The following is a 20,217-nucleotide window of genomic DNA, read 5'->3' on the forward strand; positions in this document are numbered from 1 at the left end:
ACAGCGAAAAAGTTTTTCAAAGCTTGCAGAACTGGAAAACTGGGATGAAAATGGCAGATGGAATTTAATGCAGACAAGTGTGAGGTGTTGCATTTTGGAAGGACAAACCAAGGAAGGACATACATGATGAATGGTAGGGCATTGAGGAGTGCGGTAGAATGGAGGAATCTGAGAATACAGATAAAAAAATTCCCCGGAAGTGGTGTCACATGTGAGTAGGGTTGTAAAGAGAGGTTTTGGCATATTGGCCTTCATAAATCAAAGTATTGAGTATAAGAGTTGAGAGGTTATGGTAAAGTTGTATAAGACCAAATTTGAAGTATTGTGTGCAGCTTTGGTCATGTAACTACAGAAAAGATATCAATAAGATAGACAGAGTGCAGAGAAGATTCACTAGAATGTTGCCCAGACTTCAGGAACTGAGTTATAGGGAAAGGTTAAACAGGTTAGGACTTTATTCCCTGGAGCACAGAAGAATGAGGGGAGATTTATAGAGGTATTTAAAATTATGAGGGGGATAGACAGGGTAAATGTAAGTAGGCATTTTCCACTGAGGGTAGGTGAGATGCAAACCAGAGGATGTAGGTTAAGGGTGAAAGGAGAAAAGTTTAGGGGGAACATGAGGGGGCCTACTTCACACAGAGAATGATGGGAGTGTGGAACAAACTGCCAGTTGAGGTGGTGAATGTGTGTTCAATTTTAACATTTATGAAGAATTTGGACAAGTACATGGATGGGAGAGGTATGGAGGGGTATGGACTGAGCGCAGGTCAGTGAGACTAGGCAAAACAAAATGGTTCAGCACAGTCTAGAAGGGCCATAGTGGCCTGGTTCTGTGCTGTAGTGTTCTATGGTTCTTATAAAGTACACTGTTTGACCTGCTGAGTTCCTCCAGCATTGGGTTTTATACATTGAGAGTAAGAGGTGGAATGACATTGCAGTGGTGTAAAAAGTTGGTTGGAATAGAGGGAGTTCGGAATTAGAGATTGGATCGGTTGGGGATCATTTTCACAGAGGTGGATGAGAGATCCTGTCACGGATTACAAGGGACATAGAGATAAGATAAATATTCAAAATCTTTTTCCCAGGGCAGTGAATCTAGAGCGAGAGGGAGCACGTTTAAGATGAGAGGAGAGAAACTTAAAGGCAATCTGAGGGGCAAGTTTTTCACACAGAGGCTGCATTTAAGGATGGTGCCAACTTGGTGCAAGGATCCAGGTACTGATTTCAGGGCATCCTCAAGAGTGAAGGTGAACAGCTGAAAGCGATAGTGCATGTTGGGAAGAAGATGAAAGAAATTCTGCAGCGTGATTTCAGAGAACTCAGAAGAGCAGGACCTCAAGGGTGGTTATCTCCGGCCTGCTCCCAGTTCCTTGGATTGGGGAAGGCAGGAACAGGGTAATAGGGGATCTGAATGTGTGGCTGAGGAGCTGGTGTGGGAAGCAGGGATTTAGATTCTTAGATCACTGGGATCTGTTTTGGGGTAAGGATAAATTGTGCAAAAGGGGCGACCTTAACAGGTGGGGGACAAGCATTTTGGTAGGCAGGTTGGCCACTGCTACACGGGCGTGTTTAAACTAAGTAGAGGGGAGGAAGGAGATGAACTGTAACTATAAGAGTTAAAGGGAACATGATAAGAAAAGTTAAGGAAGACAGCAGAATTAACGGGGCTGAAAGCACAGGAAGGGATCGGAGAGTACGGCTATAGAAATTGATGTGAAAGGGAAGGGGAGTAATGGATTAAATGTATTATTCACGAATGCACAAAGTTTAAGAAATAAAGTGGATGAGCTTGAGGCTGAGATGGAAATTGGCGAATATGACGTTGAATGAACAAGTGGGCAGAAGGGGTGGGGTGGCACTGTTGGTGAGCAATGAAATTCAGTCCTTAGCAAGGGGTGATGTAGAATAAGGAGATGTAGAGTCAGTATGGGGAGAACTGAGAAATTGTACAGGCCCCCAATCGCCTGGATGAAGGGTGCGAGTTGAATCAAGAGTTAAAATTGGCATGTCACAAAGGTAAAGTTACAATTGTTATGGAGGATTTCAACATGCAGGTAGACTGGGAAAATCAGGTTGGTACTGGAGCCCAAGTAAGAGAGTTTGTGGAGTGCCTCCGAGATGGATTCTCAGAGCAACTTGTACTAGAGCTTGCCAGGGAGAAGGTCATTCTGGATTTAGTGTTGTGTAACAATCCAGATTTGATCAGATGAAGGAGGGATTAGGGAGGGAGTGACCATAATATGATAAGTTTTAATTTTGCTTATAGGAAGGTTGAGTGTTTTGATCGGTGGTGTGCCACAATGCAAGTAGAAAATAACTTTGATTTATTGAGGGAAGTCATTCTTATTGAGGAGATTAAAAATTGTGTTCCTGACGATCTTCAAGTGTACTTGGCAGAGAAAAATATAAAAACTTGGCAAGAATTGGCTAAATTCGCAGGGGAATATTCTTTAACCCACGAGTCTAAGTGGACACCAGGGAAAACTTTTCAAAGGAATACTGCTGATAATCCAAGTAGAGTAGAAAGAAAACCTAGAAGTGAGGTTAAAGGAAGAAAGGAAGAGAAATGGGTGAAGGAAAAATTTTCAAGTGTTATTTGCCACTATTGCAAGAAGCCAGGGCACATAATAGCAAATTGTCCTGTACTGAAAATGAAGAAAGAGAAAGAGATGGTACCAACTGCCTGTGTTCAGAGTGAGAAAGTTAGGGATATTTTTAAACCATTCATGACTGAAGGTTTCATTTCGGTTAAAGAAGGATCCAATCAAGAGCCAGTTAAAATCCTGCAGGATACTGGAGCAGCCCAATCGCTTGCATTAAGCAACGTTTTGAATTTTGGAGAGGAGACCGATACTGGAGATGTGAATTTAATTAAAGGTATTGGTGGTGAAGAAGAGTCTATACCTTTCATAGAATAGTGATGAAATCAGACCTAGTTAATGGCCCGGTTACGATAGGGATAAGATCAAGTCTGCCAGTGGATGGAGTTTCTCTTTTGTTAGGGAATGATTTAGCAGAGGGTAAAGTCATACCTGCGGTGAAACGCACAGGTAAGCCATTGGTTTATGAGTCCGAAAAGGATTTGGAAATCTACCCTGCGTGTGCCATTACTGGAACCATGTCTAGAAAAAAGGTAGAGGTAAAGAAAGTGTGTGATGATCCTGTAGTGGAGGCATTCATTGAGGACAAACCTAAGGTCCAGCTTTGCTGTTGTCGAGAAGAATTAATAGCTAGTCAAAAGCATGATCCTGATCTTGCTGGGATAAGAGATAAGATTCTGTCTAACCAGGAAATTGAAACTGTGCCAGTAGGTTACTTTGTTCAAGATGGAATATTGATGAGAAAGTGGAGACCACAAGGGATACCTGCCAGTGAAAACTGGGTGGTAGTAAGGAAAGTTGTAATTCCCAAAACTTACAGGAATGAAATATTAAAGTTGGCTCATACTACACCTTTAGGAGGTCATCTTGGAGTGAAGAAGATGGTAGAAAAGATAAAGAAACAGTTCTATTGGCCAAAATTAAGAAAGGATGTTGTGAACTTTTGTAGAACCTGTCACACTTGTCAACTGGTGGGCAAGCCTAATCAAGGACCACCAGTGGCATCTTTACAACCCATCCCTGCTTTTGGGGAGCCCTTCTCAAAAGTGATAGTGGATTGCATTGGCCCATTGCCAAAAACCAAAGCGGGAAATGAATATTTGTTAACATTCATGTGCACAGTTTCAAGGTTCCAGAGGCTATTCCCCTGAGAAACATTAAAGGAAAGACGATTGTGAAGGCTATGCTAAAATTTTTCACACTGTTTGGCCTACTAAGGGAAATTCAATCAGACCAATGGAGTAATTTTATGTCTGGAATATTTCAACAGGTGGTGTATGAATTGGGAGCCTCTCAAATTGTGTCATCTGCCTATCATCCTGAAAGTCAAGGGGCTTTGGAAAGGTTCCATTTAACTGTGAAAAATATGATGAGGGCTTATTGCTTGGAAAATAATAAGGATTGGGATGAAAGAATCCATTTGTTATTGTTTGCTGTTAGGGAGGCAACTCAGGAGTGTCTTGGCTTTAGTCCATTTGAGTTGGTGTTTGGTCATGAAGTCAGGGGTCCATTACTAGTTTTGAAGGAACATAATGATATACAATCAAATCTGTTGGATTATGTTTTCAAATTTAAAAACAGATTACATCAGGCTTGTGAGATGGCAAGGAAAAATTTAAAAACTGCTCAGGGAAAAATGAAAATTCTGTATGATCAAAAAGCAAAAATTAGAGACATTAAACCTGGCGACAAAGTATTGTTTTTTTTCCAATGCAGTCAAACTCTTTGAGAGCTCAGTTTTCAGGACCATATAAGGTTAAATCAAAAAATAACGAGGTCACCTATGTCATTGAGACGCCTGATTGTCAAAGAGAGATACAGGTCCGTCACGTGAACATGCCTAAACCTTACTTTGAGAAAATGACTGAGGAGGAGACTTGGATTCTAACCAAGGTGCTAGTTAAGGAGGAGATAAGTTTTGTGGAAGGTCATGGAGCACAGAAAGTGATAAGCCCCAGACTGGAAAATTCTATAGTTTTGCAAAACTTAGACTCCAAGTTAATGCATTTGACTAAATCAGAAAGGGAAGAAATGAAGACATTTCTTATGAAATTTAAGGATATATTCCCAGATGTTCCAAGAAGAACTACTGTGGCTTGTCATGATGTAGTGGTCAGTGATGCTAAGCCTATTAAGCAGCATCCTTACCGAGTTAATCAGGAAAAGAGCAGATTGTTGGATCAAGAGGTGGATTATATGCTCAAAAATGACATCATCCGAAATTCGTTCAAATTTGAGTTCACCCTGTGTTCTGGTGCCAAAGCCAGATGGCTCAATTAGGTTTTGTACAGAATATTGAAAGGTAAAAATTATGACAAAGACTGATGTGTTCCCTATTCCCAGAATAGATGATTGTATAGCTAAGGTGGGGAAGGCTAAGTTTCTTACAAAGATTGATCTCTTAAAAGGATACTGTTGTGTTCCTTTGACAGAGAAAGGCAGGGAGATTTCTGCATTTATTACACCTTCAGGATTGTATGAGTATAATGTTATGCCTTTCAGGATAAAAAAATGCATCTGGCACATTTCAGAGAATAATTAATGCAGTAATTCATGGTTTAGAGCACTCAGGAGCCTATATTGATGATTTAGTAATTAGTATGGATACATGAAAAGAACACATGCTTGAATTAGGGGTTATTTCAGAAACTGTTGGAAGCACACCTCACGGTAAATTTGCACAAGAGTGAGTTTGGACTTGCCACTGTAATTTATCTGCTAGGACAGGGACAGGTGGCACTGACTGGAGCGAAAGTATTGGCTATCACTGCATTCCCTATCCCCGGTATTAAGAAAGCTCTTCGGAGATTTCTAGGTATGATTGGCTACTATTGTAGATTTTGTAAAAACTTTGCAGAAATTGGACTCCCATTAACAAAACTACTTGGAAAGAAAGAAAAAATTATCTGGTTGGATACATGCCAGGAAGCATTTCTGAAGTTAAAGGCCATTTTATGCCATCAGCCTGTACTAACTTTGAAAAGCCATTCTCTTTAGCCATGGACACCAGTGACGAATCGGTCAGTGATGTACTGTTACAGAAGAAGGATGGTGATGGAGTAGAACTTCCTATTTCGTACTTCTCGAAAAAGTTTAACGACCATCAACAAAATTATTCAACCATTGAAAAGGAGTTATTAGCACTTGTTTTAGAGTTGCAACATTTTGATGTGTATATTTGTACTGCTCAAAAACTGTTAATTATATATACTGATCATAATCCATTAGTTTTTCTGTCTAAAATCAAAAATAAGAACAGACGGTTATTGAATTGGAGCTTACTATTACACAAGTATGATTTAATTATTACACACATAAAGGGGACGGATAATGTAATAGTAGATTGTTTGTCAAGATGTTAATCTAGGTAAATATGAATCTATTGTATCTGGCTCCACTACCTCCTCTGGCAGCTCATTCCAGGTATTAATAGTGTTACAAGATGACACTATTGTAAAAAAAATGGAGTGTTTATTTTATTTTATTTATGTAATACTTCCATTAATTGATAAAAAATTTGTTCTTGTGGACAATTTTTTTTAGCAGGGGAGGTGTTACAGATTTCTGTGTTGTGTATTGGCCTATGTGTTGTGTGGTTTTATGTTGAAAAATGATACTTTGCCTTAGAGAGCCAAGGTGAAGGTGGACTGCTGAGAGAGTGGGAGAGTGGGAGACAGACTGAGCATGTGCAGAAAATGATCTAAAAATATCTGGACTTGGATAATGAACCACCACTGGGGGGTGCTGTGGAGTGGAGGGAGGCTCAGACCATGAGTCATGGTCTGGAGGAAAGTTTAGAATGTTGGGATTTCAAATAGGATGAACATTTCAAAGGCAGCTAGAAGGATGCAGACCAAGCCAGTGGTTCCTCTCTCTGCAGCAAAGACAACTTTGAATTTTGTGCGCTCTCTCTCTCTCTCTCTCTCTCTCTCTCTCTCTCTCTCTCTCTCTAAGATCTTTTGCCTTCAATTTATCAAACAAACTGAATCTTGTTTATGATGTTTGCTTCATTTGAGATCGAAGTTTTGAGAGTCTTGTGTAGTTTGTGTTTGTTTTGTGTCTACGTTTTTCTGTGAGCTGGTTGGAAATATAACTTAGACTTTGATTACGTATGTTATATTTAGGCTGGGGAATTTATTAGTTTTACACTGCTATAGAGATTTGCATAGTAACCAGTGGGCATTGGTATAAAAGGGGAGGGGGGGGATTTTTGAATTAAAGTTTGAAGGTGAATTTTTTTGTTAATAAAGTAATTGTTCATCTTTACCCCTGTGTGATATGCCTTTTTTGTGGTTGCTGGTTTGATCTTGTAACACTATTAATACCTGGAATGAGCTGCCAGAGGAGGTAGTGGAGCCAGATACAAATGTTAAAAAATATTTGGAAGGTACTTGGATAGTAAAGGGATTAAGGGATCTCATGCAGGCACATGGTATTAGCATAAGGGGACATCACGGTCAGCATGGACGAGGTGAACCATAGCGGTTCCTTTCTGTGTTGTACAGTTCTATGATTCGAGTCAATAGATGCCGAGAGGTCTCCTGCAGTTCGAGCACCAGGTTTGCACTGACTTTATAACAATGCCTGCACCTCAGAGCATAACCAATGAGAGCAGAGAGAAAAGACGTGCAGACACATCGAATTCCAATTATCAGGCATCATGGAACCTTTTAGACACACAGCACTGCTACAGGCCCTTCTGGCCCATGTGACTGTGCCCCCCAATACACCAATTAAACTCCAATCCCCATTTCTGGAGGGAGGGAAGAAACCGGAGCACCTGGAGGAAATCCATGCAGACACGGGGAGAACGTGCAAACTCCGTACAGACAATGCTGAGTGATGGGTGATATATAAATATGTTTTTTTAAAAGAGATAGATTGTGTGTGGCGGGGGGGGTGGGGGGGGGGGTTAATGTGTAGGTCACTTCACTTCACAAACAGAGAGACATTTCACAAAAGAGATCTTATTTAAAATGCAAGAGCTTTGCTGAAAGTGAGTCATGCAGGCACCCAGCATCTTTGCAAAGACAATAAAGCTATTTTGGAAGGAATTTTCAGGTGCAAATAAACAGTCCATGATCAAAGTGATCTTTCGAGGATTGGGTTTGAAAGCTTGCAAGGAGTTCTGGTTTTTACAAGTAGAGAGAGAGGGAAAAAAACAAATAGAATTCTTCTCTTTGAGAGAGAGAGCGAGCGAGAATTCAGTATCACAGTTCTACAGCAGCTGGAACTGCAACATGACAAGTTGGCAAGGCAGTTGAAACCCCATTTTAGAAGGCGGGTTGTGAATTCTGAGTTCAGCCTGTTGAAAACCCTTCTGGTCCTCACAAGAGGAATTAGCTGGCTAGAGTGTTTCACCTGAATTAAAGGCAACAAGAGGAATTCTGTGGTGACCTGGAAAAAGAGGAAAACCCTAATGGGGCAAGTCTCAAGTGACTGATGGAAGTAAATCAGTTTGTGTGTGTCCAACGAGCAATGAATCTCTCTCTGAAACCAACAAGAGCCTTCCTGAGCAGTAACCATTTAACTTTAAGCACCAGAGCTTGGTGAAAATTCCTAAATGTTCAATTCTCTGCACTGAATAAGAATTGCCTGATACCGGTGAACTTGTAGGAGTGAGAAGTGAGATTGGACTGTGAATTCTGAACTTACACACACATTACATACACATGCACTTAGAATTAGAAGGGGGTTAAAATAGGTTAAGTTAATAGTAATAAGTTAAATTTTGATCTTGTTATTATGTTTAAAGAAAATTAAGAGCAATTTTTGTTTAAGTAACCATTGTCTTGGTGAATTTCTATTGCTGCTGGGTTTTTGGGTCCTCTGGACTCGTAACAGCTGGACTTGAACACAGTCACTAACTGTTACGCTAAACGCATTGACTTTCTGGACAGTTTGATATTCCTCTTACTAAGACCCATTCTTAGTTCACATTTTTAAACATGTCACATGTCAATATCATAACATATCCATAAGACAAAGGAGCAGAAATAGACCATTCAGCCCATCAAGTCTGCCCCACCATTCAATTATTTTCCCACTCAGCCCCACTGCCCAGCCTTTGATCCCCTGGCTAAACAGAAACGCATCAATCTTTGCCTTAAATACACTCGGCCTCTGCAACTGCCTGTTGCAACAAATTCCACAGATTCTCCACTCTCTGACTAAAGAAATTCCTCCGTATCTCTGTCCTAAGCGGACGCCCTTCTTTCAACATTTGAAATGTTTCAATCAGATTTCTCCCCCCCCTCCCTCATTCTCTTAAATTCCAATTAATTTAAATCTTAAATCTTGAATACAGTTCATTTCCACTAAACTCAGTGAGTGTAAAGGGAGTAGGAAGTCCAACCCCGGATATCTCATCCTTGATTGGAGGTGTTCCAGACCCTCCCTCCCATCGTCTGCTTCACTTACAGTCCAGACCTGGGCTCTGGGACCCCTGTGGACCACTCCATCACCTCCCCCCGGCTCACATTGCAGACTAACCACTGACCCAGATGCTGGACGATCAGGATTTCTGAATGAGCGCTTGCTGGATGACCAGAATCTTATTGTGGATGCCACATGTGACCACAGAATTCTCATTTTAAAAGAGTAGTGTGAAAGAAACTTTAAGGAAAGTTCAGGGGTGTCATATTGGTGAAATTATTTTCTTGTTAAGGCTGTAAACAGATTTGATGTGACCTGTGATGTGATCATGTCTACTGGTAATTAAATAAGAAGCAGATTGTGATGTAACAGATACAGCATCTGCTCTGGTCAAACATTCCCAGATGCCTAATATGGCAGCTGCAAAAACAGAGCCCTCTAAATGAGGTGTTCCAGAAACTGGCTTGCCCGAAAGTGCTTTCATATTCTGTTAATTGTTTCGTATCTATTTACTTAGACTCTAGTCTGGAGAAACACCACGTTAGAACATGCAGCCAAGTGAAGGAGAACAGATCTGTAACCAAATGAACAGAAGAACATTTTACGTCTTTTGCAGCCTCAGAGAAATGTGAAAGCAAGCCGACCACATCTGCCTCTCTCATTGATCTGCAGGGAAGTCGCTGAGTTACAGCCAACAACTCCAATAAAAGTATTTCTTCAGCAAAGGGAGCAATTTTTTTGAATCAGTTCTTTTTTTTTCATGCGACTGCAGCATAATTTGACTCTAAGACGCTGCACTATTTAAAGAAAGGCAGGTTCAAAATGGTGAACAAGATTCAGATTATTTGAAAGAAGCCACCTGGAATGAGTGAGTGTGAGCTATGAAGAGAGAGAGAGAGAGAGAGAGAGAAACAGATAGACAGGCCAACAGAGCAAAATGGAGTAAGAGAAAGAGAGAGAGATGGAGGAAGAGAAATGAAGAGAGAACAAGAGAGACTGAGAGAGAGGAACAGGAAATACAGAAGAAATAAATAGGAGAGAGAGAGAGAGAGAGAGAGAGAGAGAGAGAGAGAGAGAGAGAGAGAGAGAGAAGGAGAGAAGGCCGGGCAGCGCTGCTGGAGGAAGGTTGGGACTTGCATAACTTTCCGTAATTTGCTTTCTTCCCGCAGGCAGAACATGTTGCGTTTCGGGCTGGGCAGCTCCTACGAGGATGTCTAGCGTGGCCGCAGAAGTAGCACTTTGGGTGCTCAGTAGTAGTGCTCCCCATGTGGCAGCCACATTTCCAGAAGAGGAGACCTCTGAGTTTAACTGATTTGGCCAGGTCTACAACTTCCTGCAGGCTTCAATTGCCCTTTTCCAGGAGTCACTGTTGTATGTGATCTGACTTGAATCCAGCCACACAAGTGTCATGTATCAGTTCTTCTCAGTGGACAACAGCAGAGATATCTCTACAGCCGCAGGCTCACCCCGGCTCCCACAGGACCCACATATATCCAACCACCGACTCCCCAGGCGCTTGTCCACGACTACCCAGAAGGTACTTGGCGTAGATAACATTCGCCGGGGTGCGATACTGTCTCTGCAGGTGTACCATAGTTGCCGTGTAAGTACTGCAGTCTCTGATCATTTGAAAAACATGGTGGCCGACCTGTCCGAAGAGCAGGTCCAGTTTGTCTTCCTCGCTCTGCACATTGTGGCATCTCAAGAATGCGTTGAGGCAGTGCTGCCATTGATCGAATTTGATGGAGACCTCTGGGTCTTTAGGGTCAGTGTCCAGTTTATCCTCCCATATTGCCTTACCCATGGCATTAAATTATGGTGATTGGATTCTTTTTTTTTCTTTGGCTTGGCTTCGCGGACGAAGATTTATGGAGGGGGTAAAAAGTCCACGTCAGCTGCAGGCTCGTTTGTGGCTGACCAGTCCGATGCGGGACAGGCAGACACGATTGCAGCGGTTGCAAGGGAAAATTGGTTGGTTGGGGTTGGGTGTTGGGTTTTTCCTCCTTTGCCTTTTGTCAGTGAGGTGGGCTCTGCGGTCTTCTTCAAAGGAGGCTGCTGCCCGCCAAACTGTGAGGCGCCAAGATGCACGGTTTGAGGCGTTATCAGCCCACTGGCGGTGGTCAATGTGGCAGGCACCAAGAGATTTCTTTAGGCAGTCCTTGTACCTTTTCTTTGGTGCACCTCTGTCACGGTGGCCAGTGGAGAGCTCGCCATATAATACGATCTTGGGAAGGCGATGGTCCTCCATTCTGGAGACGTGACCCATCCAGCGCAGCTGGATCTTCAGCAGCGTGGACTCGATGCTGTCGACCTCTGCCATCTCGAGTACCTCGACGTTAGGGGTGTGAGCGCTCCAATGGATGTTGAGGATGGAGCGGAGACAACGCTGGTGGAAGCGTTCTAGGAGCCGTAGGTGGTGCCGGTAGAGGACCCATGATTCGGAGCCGAACAGGAGTGTGGGTATGACAACGGCTCTGTATACGCTTATCTTTGTGAGGTTTTTCAGTTGGTTGTTTTTCCAGACTCTTTTGTGTAGTCTTCCAAAGGCGCTATTTGCCTTGGCATTGATGCACTATCAATTAACCACATTAGTCTTTAATCACCATAAATCGTCAGCACGTCTCACATGTTGCTGGCCCAGTTCCAAGGCAGGTACTGAAGGAGGGGTTTGGTGCAACAACCTTTATGAGGATTCTGAGGGGAGGAGTTGCAGGTACGGAGGCAGGCCAGCCCACACGGTACATTCATACAGACAGTGCTAACTGCTAATCAGTGGTTCTACCACAAGCAAGTAACTTGCCAAGGTAATCAGACAAAGCAAAGTAAACCATATGTTATCTCAAGGAAAGAAAAGCACTTCATAAATACAAAGGAGTAAAGGAAGCTAAAAGGAGTGGCCCCAAATGACTAACATGGTGAGGAAGTCCTGAATATTATTTATAGCTGATATCATTCATTCAGGTGCCTTGCCGTTCGGCGTGGGTGATCATGTCTCTCCATCCATCACAATCTCTGACCCTCCAAATTATAGTTGTTGCTTCCCCTGTTCTCTTTCAGTGAAGGCTCCACCTTTGAACTGAGATCATAGTCGATGTTGAGTTCATGATTATACAAGGGAAAAATAATGAAGTGGTTTCCTGTTGCCTTCTTCACTTCCACACTGGACCTGTAACCCTGGCCATTGAGCAGCAGATTCATCCGCACAGTGATTTTAGTTTTACTACCATAAATTCCAATTTGAAGAATCTGCTTGTAAAAATCATCCACCAACTGCACTCCATGGCATCACGTGACCTTGACTGGGAGGCTAAACAGGTACTACACCTTGCCCAAGGATGGCCTGTAGGCTATTGGACAAAAGGAGTGCCTTACACCTCTTTTTGCTGAGCAATTGCCTAGCAATGATACCAACATAGCTGATCATCAGCCAGGTTACTCCTGCAGGTCTTCATCTCATCACACCACCCTGTGTGCTAAATCTCTGGAGTTCACTGTCAGAGGGGAGGTCAGCGAGGGCCACCATTGTGAGAATGAAGTGCTTTGAGTGCATCGGTTTTGATTTATTTTGGCCAAACAATCTTTAATTTGTTGGAGGGAGCAGAAGTTTTCTCAACCCCATCAACCCTGGCAGAGGAACGAGGGTTGAAAACAAATTCTGAGAAAGGGAACCTCACTTGTCAACATTTTAAAAGGGAAAAACCCCTAGATACGGAGGAAAGGATAGAGAATTAAATATCTTTTCCTCTCTGGTCTCTAAGCAAATATGAGGAATGATTTTCAGCAGGCACAGGGGCGCAAACCATTCAGGAAGCCATCTTATTCAATATAATTTAACCGGCCATGAAGCAGCCAAAATTTATTTATTGGTATAAAAAGAAAACAGCTGTATGGCAGAAATATGAAACAGAAGCGATCTGAAGTAGGACCATCCGCATCATACAGAATGAAAAGTCATTTGTAAGTCCAGTGGAGGAATTCACACAGTGGCCACAATGTGGAATTTGCTCTGTTGTTGATTAGTTGAGGAGAATACATTGAAGGGGAAGCTAGGTCAACACAGATGGGGGAAGGGTATTGCAAAAACTGCTAATCGGATTAAAGAGCTGTGGAGCATGAACTTAACCACGGTGTGTACCATCCAGGATAAGAGGCCTGTTTAGAACTATAGAACATTACAGGAGAGGAAATAGGCCCTTTGACCTTTCTAGTCTGTGCTGAACTATTATTCTGTCTCATCCCCCTGACCTGCACCCAGTCCATATCCCTCGATACCCCTCCTAACCATGGACCTATCCAACATTTTTCTTAAATGTTAAAAATGAGCACGCACTCAATTGGTCAGCTTCAGTTGGCAGCTCATTCCACTCTCCTGCTACTCTCTATGCGACGAAGTTACCCTTAAACATTTCCCCTTTCACCCTTAACCGATGTCCTCTGGTTTGTATCTCTCCTAACCTCAGTGGGCCGCTTCCACTTTATCTATTCATATTCATGAAGCAATATTTACTTATTTATTTCTCTATATGAATACTTGTCCTGCATATGTGTTGTTTGTCTGAATGTGTGTTATGTCTGGTTGTGCGTCAACATGTTTTGCACTGAGTGCTGGAGAACACTCTTTTGTCAGGTTGTATATGTGCTATTATGCACTCATTATGTTTAGGACTTAAGGGTTTTTGTTGGCACTAACAATGGAAAATTCACCAATGGTAATCTCTTAATGACATAACATTTCTTACTTAACTCTAAACTTAGCCCCACTATGAGCAAATGTAAATATGTGTGTGTGTGTGTGTGTGTGTGTGTGTGTGTGTGTGTGTGTGTGTGTGTGTGCATAATTCAAAGTCCCACTCTGAAAAGTCAACCTTTAAAAGTTCAGCATCATTTTAGTTTTTCTTGAAGGTCTTAAATTCTCAGTTCAGAAATGGTTATATAGCACTTTTAAACATTATATCTTCAGGCCTCTTTTACTCTCAATTATGTTTTCTACATGAAGAATCTGCTTCATTTTCAAAGGAAGCGAATGTGACTATTTTCTTCTACAATTAATTCACAAACCCAGATAAGGGTTAAACAAAGTAGCAACACAAAAATAGACCCACCAGAATTAGGTCCTCTTTTCCAAAGAGACAGCAAAGTGGTCTTACCTATTTCAAAAGCCACAGATTCTATGTTCTCTTCTTCCAGGCGTAACACACAACAACAAACACACCAATTATAGTTACTGTAACTTACCCTGTATGTCACAGTGCTTTTACTTCTGTGAACTCCAAGATGAATTATTCCAAAGCTCAACTCAAAATATCTGAATTTGGTAATATATTTCTCCAAGTCACATGATAGTTACATCATGGACAAGAAAATCCTCAATTCTTGGAAACCACATGACCATCAGTTTTCATTCTACCAAACTTCCGTTCCTTTTTCAAAACCATTCCACATCCATAACAATCTCTGATCTTATCTCTGTTCAAGAGGCTTAAGTGGCTTTGATGAAAAGCAAATGGCTTCCTCAGCCGTTCTTGAATAATTAAAACCCACTTGAAATCCATTAGCTCTGTCTGTCCAAGACACTTTGAATCCAAGAATGAACATTCTTCTCTGACAACAATGGTTCTCATAAATGTGCTGTGACTTGTGTGTGACCCACAGCAAACTTACTAAGAATACAGATAAAATATTTTAACTCCATAATTTACTAGGACATTTTTATAAAAGAAATATAGTTTAACATTAAATTAAAGATGAAAATAAATCTGTTACAGTGCAATCGGATCAATATATAGTACTTGACTATACCTCTATCGGATCTCCCCTCACTCTTCTACACTCCAGGGAATAAAGTCCTAACCTGCTTAACCTTTCCCTGTAACTCGGTTTCTCAAATCCTGGCAATATCCTTGCAAAACCTAGTTTCTGTTCATTAAGAGAATTTTATGCACAAGAAAGCAGAGAGCATTTCAGATTGAAATTTATTCACGAAAGTGAAATGGATGGCAGAAAGTAGGGAAAGGCAAATGTCATCAGGTTAATGGGCCAGCCATTGGTATTAATAATGGTTAATGGATTTAAGAAGATGTTGGCATGTTTTCATCACCCTATAAGATGGCCATGCAGCAACTTGCTAATACTTCTCCAACATCTTCTAAACCCTCAATAATGGCAGCAGGTGCATGGGAATAAAATGCATCCAACAGGATCCCCACAAGCTAAAATGCTTTATAGTTTATAAAACCATGTGGGGTCTGGATAAAGTGAATGCTCTCCATCTTTTCCTTCAGGTAGACGGGCAAAGGGTACAGTTGCTGCAGAAAAATGGATCGGAAGTCAACCCACAGGACCATAAGTGTGGCAGAGAGGATCACTGAAGTCTCCCTCTGCCCCCCCCCCCCAACGATATGGGATCATTGTCTGAAGAAGGTGCGCAAAATAATTAGGGCCCTTTCCACTCTACAAGCAGTGTCTTTTAGTTACTCCCGATGGGGAAGAGATACAGGAGTGTCATAGCCAGCACCACCAGGATGACGAACAGCTTCTTCCCACGGGCAGTGAGAACGCTGAATGACCAAAGGAACTGCTCACATGAACTATCCGAGACTCTCATGTTTACTTATATAGATATAATACTTGTCCTGCATTCATATTGCTTGTCTGTGTGTGCGTGTGTGTGTGTGTGTGTGTGTGTGTGTGTGTGTGTGTGTGGGTGGGTGTGGGTGTGTGTGGGTGTGTGTGTGGGTGTGTGAGTGTGTGTGTGTATGTGTGTGTGTGTGTGTGTGTGTGTGTGTGTGTGTGTGTGGGTGTTATGTCTGGTTGTATGTCTGTATGCTTTGTACTGAGGTCCGGACGATGCCCTTTCATTGGGTTGTACTTGTGTCATCAGATAACTTTAATCTTGACTTAACAGAGGTTAGAGGTGAAGAGGGGAAAGAAGCAACAACTTTTCCACTCAGAGGATGACTCATATTTAGAGGGAGCTGCCCGAGGAAACGATAGAACCAGGCACAAAATGTTCAAAAGGAGTTATTTCCACAGGCAGATGGAGTTAGGGGGATGGATTTGCGCTTGCACACTGAGGTCGAACTGGCAGGTGTTGGGGGTGGAGGCAAGCGTTGGCAGTGTGGACTTTCCCCTGGAGCCTGCGGTGACTGCAGCGACAGCATGGCACAGATCCTGCCCCTCTGCTCCAAAAAAATCACATTATAAAAATATAATGCTCAAAAGGCATTCGGACAGATCTATGGGTAGGAAGGACTTTGAAGGATTGAACGCAGGGAAATGGCACAAGTTCAGAATGCCACCTTGGTCAGCATGGATATACTGAGCAGAAGGCCCCTGCTGGATGCCTGTGAACATGCTAGCATCTGTCCTTTATTTGTTGCTAACTCAGAGTCCTGGAACTCCCTTCCCCAGCTGAACTGAGGGAGTTACCTCAATGTGCTGGTGGTCCAATCAGAGCCACCCGTTCCAGAGCCACCTCCAGCCTGCTTACTCCTCTCCTTTCAGAGTTTTCACAATGGTTTTCCAAAAACCTTCACTTGTGCCCCGGTTTACATTCATTTCAACGCAATGGTGTCAGGCCATAAATCTTTTTTTTTGTTGTCAGTCATTCAAGGAGGTAGCTTGCCAACACATTCTCTGGGTAGTTGGAGTGGAAATTAAATGCTGCATTTGCCTGTGATTCCAGCATCGACGATATTAATTACATTACACGTAAAAATAGAAGGGGTAACGGTTCAGAGATTTCAAGTGAATTTCACCTAGAGTGTGGTGTGTCCCAGAAATGTACTGCTGCAGGGAGTAATGGAACAGAGCACTAACAGAAACCTACAGCCCAGTGCAAGCCCTTTGGCCCACAGTTGTGCTGACTTTCATAGCAGAGTATTACCGTCAGGATCATCCATGTGGCGGTGATCCATTGGGAAGGTCAGAGGGGTTTGGCTGGACGGTGTTTGGAAAGGAAAAGAAGGCTTTGTTGGGTCCAGAGTGAAATAAAGAAAGTCGACTTCATGGAGTGCTGGAAGAGATGAGTGAGTGTATTATTTATTTGTTCGTAAGTCAGTGCAACCTCAAGCCTTCTCTACCAACTGGCTGGAATTTCACCACTGCATAGCCCTCCATTTTTTTCAGCTCTACGTACCTACCTAATAGTCTCTGATCAGATCCTATGGTAGCTGCCCCCGTCACCATTGGTGACAGCGTATTCCACGCACCCACCAATCTCTGTTCAAGAATCCTAGCTCTAACATTCCCAAGCACCTTACAACTCTACGCCCTCGAGTTAGCCATTTCAGTCCTGGGAATAAGCCTCTGGCCATCCACACGATGCCTGGCTCTCATCGTCTTCTATCAGGTCACCTCTCTCCCTTCATCTCAATCCTTCCAGTTCCAGCCGCATCTTGGGGGAAATGACCATGTGGAGATTTACATTTTTGCAGCAGTTTGGGCAAAAGAGTTTTCCACTGTTATTTCTACCAATGGGTAGTAAGAGGCAAATTTGTTTGAATCGCTTTTGTTTCCAGCTTTTGAGTAGTAGCAGTTCAGACTGGTCCACAAGACATCTGCTCAATGGAATGAGATTGGCTTCATACTCATCGTCTCTCCAAACGCTGTTAAAGGACCAAAGGAACTGCTCACACTTAACCATCCGAGACTCGTATATTTAGAAAAAAATATTATCACCAAATGGCAGATGACGCTGGTGATAGAGGACGGTTTCATGGTAGTTTTGGCTCTGGCGGGCATGGCCGTGGTAGGGGTCGTGGCAGAGGCAAGGGTGCACGTGGTGATAAAGCTGAAGATAAGGAATACGTGCCAGTTTCAAAGCTTGGGCATTTGGTGAAAGATATTAAGATCAAGACATTGGAAGAAATTTACCTTTTTTCCCTTCCTATGAAATTATTGACCTTTTCATGGGTTCGGCCTTAAAAGATGAGGTTCTTGAAATTGTGCCTGTGCAGAAAAAAAACCCTTGTTGGTCAACGCACAAGATTCAAAGCTTTTGTTGCTATCGGAGATTATAATGGCCATGTTGGATTTGGTATCAAATGTTCAAAACAAGTAGCTACTGCCATCCGAAGACAGTCAATCATTCCTGTGCAACATGGTTACTGGGGTAAAAAAATTGGAAAACCTCATACTGTACTTTGTAAGGTGACTGGGTCGATGAGCTTCAGTTTTGGTCCATCTGATTCCTGCCCCCCTCGGGCCCCCCCCCCCACCTGTAATGAGCCCAGAGGACCTCAAAACCCAGCAGCAATAGATATTCACCAAGACAAATGGTTACTTAAACAAAAGTTGCTTTTAATTATCTTTAAACATGAAAACAGAATCACACTATTAACTTACTTAACCTAACCCCCTTCTAATTCTAAGCACACGTGTATGTAACGTGTATGTGAAAGTTCAGTAAAGTTCTTTGGTTCACAGTCCAATCTCGCTTCTCATTCCTCAAAGTTCACTGGTTTCAGGCAATTCTTATACTGTGCACAGAATTTAACATTTATAAAGTTCATCAGGCATTGGAGCTTGAAAGGTAAATGGTTACCACTTAGGAAGGTTCTTGTCAGTTTTCAGAGAGAGATTTGTTGTTCCAGGACATCCACAACTGATGTACTTCCATCAGCCACTCCAATGTCTTGCTGACGAAACTTTCCCCTTCAGGGTTCTCCAGATGATAACCTCTTTCTTTCAGGTCACCACAGAGTTCCTTTTTATTTTGCTTATTCCAAGTGCAACATTAGACAGCCAGTCTTCTCCTCTTGCATGAATCACAAGTGCTTTGACCAGGCCGTCTTCCAAACAGGCTTCCCAGCTAGTCCTGTTCCAGTCCCAACTGCTTCTGCTGGCTGTAACACTGTCAAGTGATTTCTGTATTTCTCTATTTCTCTCTCTGACTGAGAGAAAGCCTGTTTGATTCTCTGTTTGCAAAACCACATGACCCTCTTACAAGATCTCCTCCAGACAGCAGTGACGATGACATGCTCTTACACCTGTTGCCGTTTGCAAACAACGATCCATTATTGAAGTCACTTGAGCACTCTTCAAAGCTCTTACAAAAACTGTGTAGCTAATATGTCTAGCATGGGACAGAGCTCCAGTATTTCAAATAAGATCTGTTTTAAAGCATTTGTTTGTAATCTACTCCAACAAACCTTTCCCAATTTATCTTCCAAAAACACATCTATATACTTTATATACTCTGTATACTCTGTCACATACCTTTGATGCTGTCTCTAAGGCTTACAGATAAATAAAAATGGGTGGGAGAGATGTGAGCCAAATGCGGGTTAGTGGGATGAGGTGGGAGCTGATATTCGGCATGAACTAGTGGGCCAAACAGGCCTATTACTGTACTGTAGTTGGTTATATGTATAGATGGATATCTGTCCTGCATATATATTGTTTGTCTGTGTGTGTGTTCTGTCGAGTTGTGTGTCTGCATGTTGTACTTGTGCCATTAGATCACAATAAACTTGACTTGACTTGAAAGACTCAAATGCACAACCGCGTGAAAGAAAAAGACAGGAGTTTCATGACCATCAGCTTAATCATGAATGTATCTATGCAGAAATATTATCAGGCTACAGGTTAAAGTACTTGCACCACGTAAAACCAATAATGCTCACATTGCATAAATTGGGATAGATTATTCCCTCTCATTGAGGAACTACTGACAAGGACACATGAGTTGAACATTGTCATTGAGATAATCTGCAGAGAAATTAACAAGATTCTTTGTCAAACGAAGATTTGATGCATGAATGGATGAAACTTGGGATGGTTGCTGTCATGATAATAAATATGTATGAGATGTACCGGAAGTCACGTGGTATGAGAGAGAGATAACAGCACAAGCAGGAGAACAAAGGAAACTGAAGAAAATAAAGACACTGAGAAGTTTACCTGATAAAACTTGTGTTCGATGTTTTATTAACTTCACATTTCGGGCCACAAATGTGACATTGGCGACGAGGATGAATGAAGCTTGAAGAAAATTAAAGACTAAACAAGATTACAGAGGATTACAGACAACTTCAAGGTGATAAGAATTTTCTCTTTGACTCAGTACTTTTGGGGCTGGAATATTTCCTCATGGCTGGGGCAGACAATGACTTTCTAACACATAGTGGAATTGCTCATTTTGACCCGACTGGTGATGCAAGCACTCTAAGTGTGAAGTGGAAGGCATGGCTGGAAGAATTTGAATCCTACGCCGACAGTCGTGGCCTATTTCTAGATA

The 20,217-nt window shown here is 42.2% G+C and overlaps 1 pseudogene; it reads left to right on the forward strand.

Moving 5' to 3' along the window:
- The first annotated feature begins 17,660 nt into the window (after positions 1-17,660).
- On the forward strand, positions 17,661-18,237 carry LOC138752850 (small ribosomal subunit protein uS5 pseudogene; annotated as a pseudogene).
- The last annotated feature ends 1,980 nt before the right edge of the window (positions 18,238-20,217 follow it).

This window comes from Narcine bancroftii, chromosome 2, assembly GCF_036971445.1.
Source record: "Narcine bancroftii isolate sNarBan1 chromosome 2, sNarBan1.hap1, whole genome shotgun sequence".
Lineage (NCBI taxonomy): Eukaryota > Metazoa > Chordata > Chondrichthyes > Torpediniformes > Narcinidae > Narcine > Narcine bancroftii.